Source organism: Poecilia formosa, unplaced genomic scaffold (genome assembly GCF_000485575.1).
Source record: "Poecilia formosa unplaced genomic scaffold, Poecilia_formosa-5.1.2 Scaffold716, whole genome shotgun sequence".
Classification (NCBI taxonomy): domain Eukaryota; kingdom Metazoa; phylum Chordata; class Actinopteri; order Cyprinodontiformes; family Poeciliidae; genus Poecilia; species Poecilia formosa.
The window spans coordinates 129371-136984 of NW_006800655.1; positions in this window are offsets into that span (position 1 = coordinate 129371).

Below are 7614 nucleotides of genomic sequence, written 5' to 3' on the forward strand. Positions count from 1 at the left end.
TACAAACTCTGATGGTTCAGAAGCGGCACAGCTGCACATCTACGACCTCTTGACCTTTCAGATGGACCTCATGAACCGAGCTGCTGTCCGCATTTCGGTTTCTGCAGCTCGTCTCTGCCAAACATTTTATCTGAATCTTCAGTTTGTCGTTTTCAGACCTGGATGTTTACGGCGCCGTAAATGTTTACACTGACTGTTACTCCAGAACAGTTTCCGCTAAGCATCGAGTTTCCCAGAGAAAACGAGAAATGTTTATTGTTTTCACGATATATCGGCGTGAACATCGGTATCATTATCGCAATCGGTCGATGAGTAAAACCGGAGCTTCTGATGTTTATTTGTTTTGATGTTTATTCTGTTGCTGACAGAAACGCGGCGCAGAACGTCGGTGGTGTCGGCGGTTCTGGTCCAGAGAAAAGATAATAAAATATTTAGGCTGATACTGATATTAATCCTGCTCTTATATCCGATAACCGATATCATTTGTATCAGTACGTTTGACACTGTAAAGCGGCGTTACGCCTGAAGACGAAGGCTCTGGCGTAAAAGAAAAAATGCAATTAGTTGTGTTAAAATTTTAATGTTAAAATCTGTCATTAAACAGAATGTAAAGCCGATACCGATGTAGATGCCGATACATCATGAAGCCCTAAAAGTATTTACATTTCCTATCAGCCTCCATCTCCAAAACATTCGCCGTTTGGCTGAAACTTACATGTGAAGCTGATGTTTTCTGCTCTCATCTACCTCCGCTACCGTCTGGAAACCAGACCTCTGCTTTTTCATTCTTCCATAACCGAACAACTGACTGAGCGATCCGCCAGCCCTGCGCCCGCTCAGCAACGGTCAGGACCCTGTTACCAACTTCACTATTTAATTCTTTTCAGAAAGAAAAGAACATCTGAATGAGCAGGTGAGACTCAAACATTTATTGGCCAGAAAACTGCAGTCAGTTCTAATAATTATTAATCTCCCAGATAAATATCGGTTATTGGCATCGGCTGAAATTAGTAAATCGGTGCTTCCTGCCCTTTGGTTCCAGGATCTGTTCTGTCCAGGTCCAGACCGGCCGCCGTTTCAGAGAGTTGGGTCTGGTTTGGGTTTCAGCCTCATGACATGGATGTGATTTAAAGTCGTTCTGCTGACTGAATCAGTCGTTTGAGCCACGTCCATGTCTGCAGTGTAAATATGTAAAAAGCAGAAACTGAAGCTAAATTAAATGAGCTTGTAGATATTTTCAGTTTCTAGTTTTATGTTTCAGCTTTTTGTGATTTTTAGTTTTTATTCTGTGATTTTTCACTCTTAATGTTTTAAACTGGAGTCACATGAACATAAAAAGCTGCATTTTAAGTGCCTTCAACATAAATAAGGCAAAACAAAATGTTTTTTGGTATTTAATGTTTTACAGCTGGTAAACAAATGTAAAAATGAATTTTCTCTGTATTTGTCGTAATAAAACTTTTGCAGCAATATCTTTTTGTTCCTGTCAGATTCTATTTTCTTCTTTTTCACTGATTTAAATTAAATGATCTGTAAGGAAGGTAGAAAACTGACCTGCAGCTGGAAGTGATGAATTTATCCAGGAAAAACTTTTTGCATTTCTTTTGGTTTCAGTTGAGCAGAAAAAACTTGAACATTTCTGTCCTGGACTTTGAAAACGTTAAATGCCTGAGATTAATTTAAAAATATCCTTTCATTTTTATTTTATATTTTACACATTTCAAGCTGAAAGCTCTTTTGGCACGTCTGACGTGAATCTGAAAATTTAGTTTTTGACTTGTTGCTCAGAAAATATCCTTGTTTTATAAATAAACATTTAATTTAAAAGTTGTAGTTTTTCTAGTAAGTTTCTGACTTGTAGAGCACAGACAAGGATTTTCAAAAAACAAATTCTGGGATTAATTTTTTTCCCCAGATATTTCTGAACATTTCTAAACATTTCTGGGTTTTTGGTTGGTTTTTAGTCCTTTTCTGTCTAATCCGAGTTTTGGCGACGTTTTCCTGTCGGTTTGGGTTTTCTGCAGCATCGTGGGGTTGATGAAACGTTTCTGCTCATGTTCTCCACCGTAACACTTTCTGCTCCCTGCTGTGTGAAATCTGCTCCTTTATCTGCCTGGGAAAGAAACTCTGAGGTCAAAGGTCAGGAAATGAAACGCTGATGGAAAGTTTGGTCTGAAACGTGAAGCTGACTGAACATTTCTTTATGGGGAGGAGATGTTGAAACGCTCGGCTCTGTTGACGTCAGGAAAGAAAAATTAAATTTGTTTCTGCGTTTCAGTTCAAAAGGTGAAACAATGTAGATTCATTTAGTTTCAGTTTTATTTGGATATTTATCTACTACAGTTTTTAAACAGTTTTAACGTCTTTCAGCCAACAGATGGAGAGAAGGAAACCACAAATATACATTATGACTAATTTACTAATCGCTTAATATTCAAATGTTTACATTTAGAAAATGTTTGAATTTTCTGGCCGAGATTTAAAGAAAAAACACTTAAAAGGTAAAACATTTGAATATTACACACATATATATGATTATTGATTTTAAAAATCATTTTAATATTTAATTATTAAATATTTTTACTTGGAAAATAAAAGAAAACGCCGTCTTGAGTTGCTGTACTCATCACTCACCACAAGGGGGAGCGGCAGCCTTCAAATACAATTGTTCTGGTTTAAAAACTGCTTTTTAAATCTGTTCTGGTTTCAGATGCAGTTTTTATTTCTACAAACTGAAAGCTGAACTTACGGTCCATTTTCCATTAAACTGATTTCTATATTAGCTGCTTCAGTTTCAGGTTTAAACTCATTTAAAACCAGAAGAAGTAAAACAAAGATTGTCTTTATTCAAATTAAATTGTCACTATTTATATCACCTTTTTAAAGACGATAAACTTCCCTTCACATTCATACAAAGACCCTTTATTTTGTTCTTTCTCTTTATTTTTTATCTGGTTCAAAGTGCTGCAGATCAGCGTTTAATAATCTCCGTCTCCATGACATGATGCTGCTTTTCTGCGGGATTCCCTGAAGAAATAACGACGTCTTTGGGGATTTCAGTCGTCTTGGATCCAGTCTCACTTCATTCAGCCTGAAAGGCAGAAAGAACAACAGCCAGCCAGAGGAAAGCAGCGCCTTGGTTCCTAAAACTCAGGTAAAAACTCATTTTTAATAACGTCCGGCTTTTCTTCAGAGATCTGAATGTTTGTAAGGGGAAGAAAGTCCTGCTGGATGAAATCTGGGCTTCAGTTTTAGTCTTAGTATGAAAGAAAGATGAGAAACAGTTAAAACATTTTTATTAAGAGCTCATAAAAACATTAAAGGAGCGGTATAATTTAAAATGGACTTTATTTCGATTTTTTCCATCATGTTTTAATGTTTTTCCCTCATCAAAGCAAACATGGAGTTGTTTAATGTTAGAGAAATCCTTTCATCTCCATGGTAACCATTCAGCTGCTAAATGCCTGGGTGGACCTAGCCCCGCCTCCGAGACGCAGCTCCTCCCCCATTCAGCTCCTTCAGACTAGCCAGCAGAAATTAGCAAACAGCTCATTGTAGGAGCTGCTGCTGAGAGCAGCGCTGGTAAAAACGTTAAAGGGTTAATAGAGGAGCCATGTTGGGACGACTTCCTGGAGACGGAGCTTCAGGAAGAGCAGGAGCTTCTTAAAGAGACAGAGGCCCAATTTCAAGATGATAATTACAAAGACAAATGTTATTTTAAGTCATATTTGATATACAAAACTTTTTGTTCTCCATTCTGATCAGTTCTGGGACCAAAGGTGTGGAATCCAGTGGTTTACTGCATTATTACTGAAAATGTAGACAAAATGCCTCACTTTGTTTTATTATTTAGCTCAACATTTTTCTAAATCATATTTGATATATATAGTTTTTTTTATAACAACTGAAAGTAACATAACACCTTAGTTCTGCAGTAAAGTGGCCCTATGTGGCTGGAAGACACACAGTACCGGCCCTTTAAGGCTGAGGAAGATGGAGGAGTTTGTTTGTGTTTCAGATGGTCGCCATGGGAGGCCTTGCCGCTCTGTGCCTGCTGCTGATGTTTCCGCCCAGCAGCTCTCAGGTCACCCTGCAGTCTGAGAGGAAGATGAGCCCGGCTCTTCCTCCTCCTCCTCCTCCTCCTCACATCCGGGACCTCCTCGTCCAGGACGACGCAGCTCATCTCAACGCTAAGAGGACGTGTAAGTTCCCGGGACTCTGATTTTGGCTCCAGTGGATTTAAAGCTGCAGTAACTCTTATAAATCAAATGTCTCCATGTTGGCAGTTTGTTTTGAGACAGAAATTCACCAAAAACAACCAATCAGAGCCAGGAGAAGGAGCTTAACGCTCCCAATCATCCTCATGTACCAGCTGCTGTATGTGCTAATGGCAAAGAAGCAACTTACAGAAAAATTGTTTATCATCCGTCATTGGTGGCTTTGCTAACTAGCATTAGCATTTACAAAGGGCTGTGGCGTCTCAGAGAGTTGGAGAGTGATTGACAGTGCTAAGCCCCGCCTCCTGGCTCTGATTGGTTGTTTCTAGTCAGTAATTGAAAAAGAAAAGGAGCTTGTGTTTTTTGTTAACAAACTATCATGGCATCATGATGAAAACGATTTTAATAAAAGTTACGTACTGCAGCTGTAACGTTTTCCTGCTGGTTCTGATCCAGATGCTCCCGTAGACAAAGACAACGCCAAGATTTTCCTTTTCATCGCCGCGTCAGTCGGGACTGTCGCTCTGATGGCTGCAGTTTACTGCATCTACAACAACTTCTACACCAAACAGCAGTACCTGCACGCGCAGCTGCAGGACGACCCAGGTCTGCCTGAGCAAAACTCTCCTGCTTCTGTCACATTTGCTTTTCCTTTGTTGTTCCTCCAATCAGAACCGAGTCATCCCGTCCAGGGTCGGTTCAGGAGGATCTGGGGCCCGGGGCAGGAGACAGGTTTGGGCCCCGATCCACACAAGTTTAGAAAAATTAACATTTTTAATTTTTCTAAACTTGTTTCCCTGTTTAAAATATGATGGAGCGTTACAGGGCCAGGCTAAGAAAAAGATTAAATTATGGGACTAAAATGATGGGAATAAATTTGTACTTTATTTGTACATTATAATGACTTTTATCAGAATTTTTTTTTAACTTTATTTTTGTACAATTTTATTCTCGCATTATTAGAACTTTATTCTAACAGAAAGTCTTTGTTATGATTAATTTATTTTTGTATTACAGCTTCATTCTCATATTGCAACTTTTTAAACTTTGTTCTGGTAATATTATGACCTCATTCTCAAATTATTACAACTTTATTCTGTTATGTGACTTTTTGTTGTGTTATTACTTTATTCTTGTTGAACTTTATTTGCTCATTATTGCAAGTTTTCTTGTGGTATTATTATGATTTTTATGTTGTATTATCGCAAAGTTTGTCTGTTAATATTAAGACTATTGTCGTAGACTTTCAGCTGATTTTCTGACCTCCCGCCTGCAGAGGGCACCGCAGACGCCCTGGACGCTCCCGGGTTTTTCCACGGCCCCGCTGCTGACTCGTCCTCCATGAGTTTGCAGAAATCGGGCTACGGTTCGCTGGCGGACACGCCATCCATCATCTCCATGGCGCCCAGCCTGTCGCCGCCTCCAGCCGCCATGCCGTTCCCGCCGCTCTTCCTCTCCTCACGCTCCCTGAGAACCATATCGGCTCAGGATCTGGAGAAGAGCTGCATCTGAAGCACAAGCTGCACAAGCTGCACAGGCTGCACAGGCCGCTGTATGGAGCTCCAATAGGGTCCAATAGTTTGTTCAAAGAAAAAAAAATTTAGCTAAAAAAAAGATCTGAAATTGAAAAACTTGGATCTGAAAAGTAGTTTTGAACTTCCTATTTCAGTTTTAAACATTTTTTTCAGTTTCAAATTATTTTTCTGTTTCAAATCTTTTTCAATTTTAATTTTCTTCTTTAGTTTTTCACTTTCATTTTTTTTTCATTTCCTTAATTATGTTTGTGTCACAATAATAATTTATTATTTTTAGTCTCAATTTTTGTTTTAGTTTCAAGTTTTTTGGGTTGTAATTATTTTTACTTTTGAACAAACTTTATGGCTCTGTTTTAGCTCCATACGGCTGTGCTTTCTATTTCATTCTCTGTCCATCCCTAGCTGTATGAACCACGACCCCAGTGACCTCTGACCCCTCTCCACCAGCTCCAATGTGAGAAGTTTTGTCAGTTTATGTAAAATCAGCAGTTTCCTGCTCAGTAGGAAATAAAAGCCTCAAACGAACCGTTGCTGTGGTTTATCGTTTTCCGTCAGTCTGGGAATTCAGTCTCTCATGACTTCGTTCCAGGAAATAAAATGGATAAATCAGAAATATGAAAGCCCCAGGTAAGCTGAGCCTGAAGTTTAATGTTGTTTTTGTTGAAGACGGTTTTCATTCTGGAGCCATTAAAGGTCATTTTCTCTCAGATTAAACCACCTGTGGCCACGAAGCTGCAGGTTCAGACCAACGGCGCCTTAAAGGGAAACTGATTTCTATAATCCTGGATTTTTTAGCTGTTTGAACAAATATTTTAAATAAATCTCTTTTTTATCTGATTGCTAAAAGTCATAAATTATTTTGATACTTTTGTTTAAATAGTTGATGAGTCAACTTGATCCAAACTGGGAAGAAACCAGTTAACCAAACCGTTTTTGGACTGGAGGAGCTGGAACTATTTACAGTTTATTTTTAAAGTGGCAGAATCATCAAAAATCTACTTTTTTATCTTCCCATAATGTTTTCATGTTTTTCCCTGCAGTGTTGCTTTGATTCCTTCATGTTTGACAAATCCTTTCATCTCCATGGCAACCATTCAGCTGTCCAAAGAGCCTATTTGGACCTAGCCCCGCCTCCAAGGCGCAGCTTCTCCCCCATTCAGCTCCTTCAGACTAGCCAGCAGAAATTAGCAAACAGCTCATTGTAGGAGCTGCTGCTCAGAGCAACGCTGGAAAAAACGTTAAAGGGTTAATAGAGGAGCCATGTTGGGACGACTTCCTGGAGGAGGAGCTTCAGGAAGAGCAGAAGTAAGAAGACAGACGCCCAATTAATAAATCAGGTCATATTTGATATTTTCAGCATTTTTATAACAACTGAAGGTCACATATTTACTGGCTGTGCTACAAAATGACACTATGTGTCTGGAAAACGCATGACACTGGCCCTTTAAGAAGATAATCATTGAAAGATAACATTTAACACTCCTATGTTTGAGATGAACAATTTTTTTACTTTTCAAACTAAGAAAAGGTTTTGTCTAGAAAATTCTGAGATTTTTCTAGCAATTATTCGACTTTTCAAATTTAGATATTTCCATTTTGTTCTACAATTTTTTTCTATTAAATTAAACTGAAATTTATGAGGTTTTTTTGCAGTTCTTTCCCTTTTGGAGCTCAGATTTTTTTTTCTGGAAAATTTCTGAGAATAATCCTAAAATGTTTGAGATTTTTGCTGGAAATGTACTCCTTTTTTATATGCACACAGTAATTTTATTATGTCGTCATAGAAACAAATTCTAACAATTAGATAATTTTACTTAACTAAAAGTAAAATGTAGCCGTCCAAGAATTAAAAAAAGCATTTG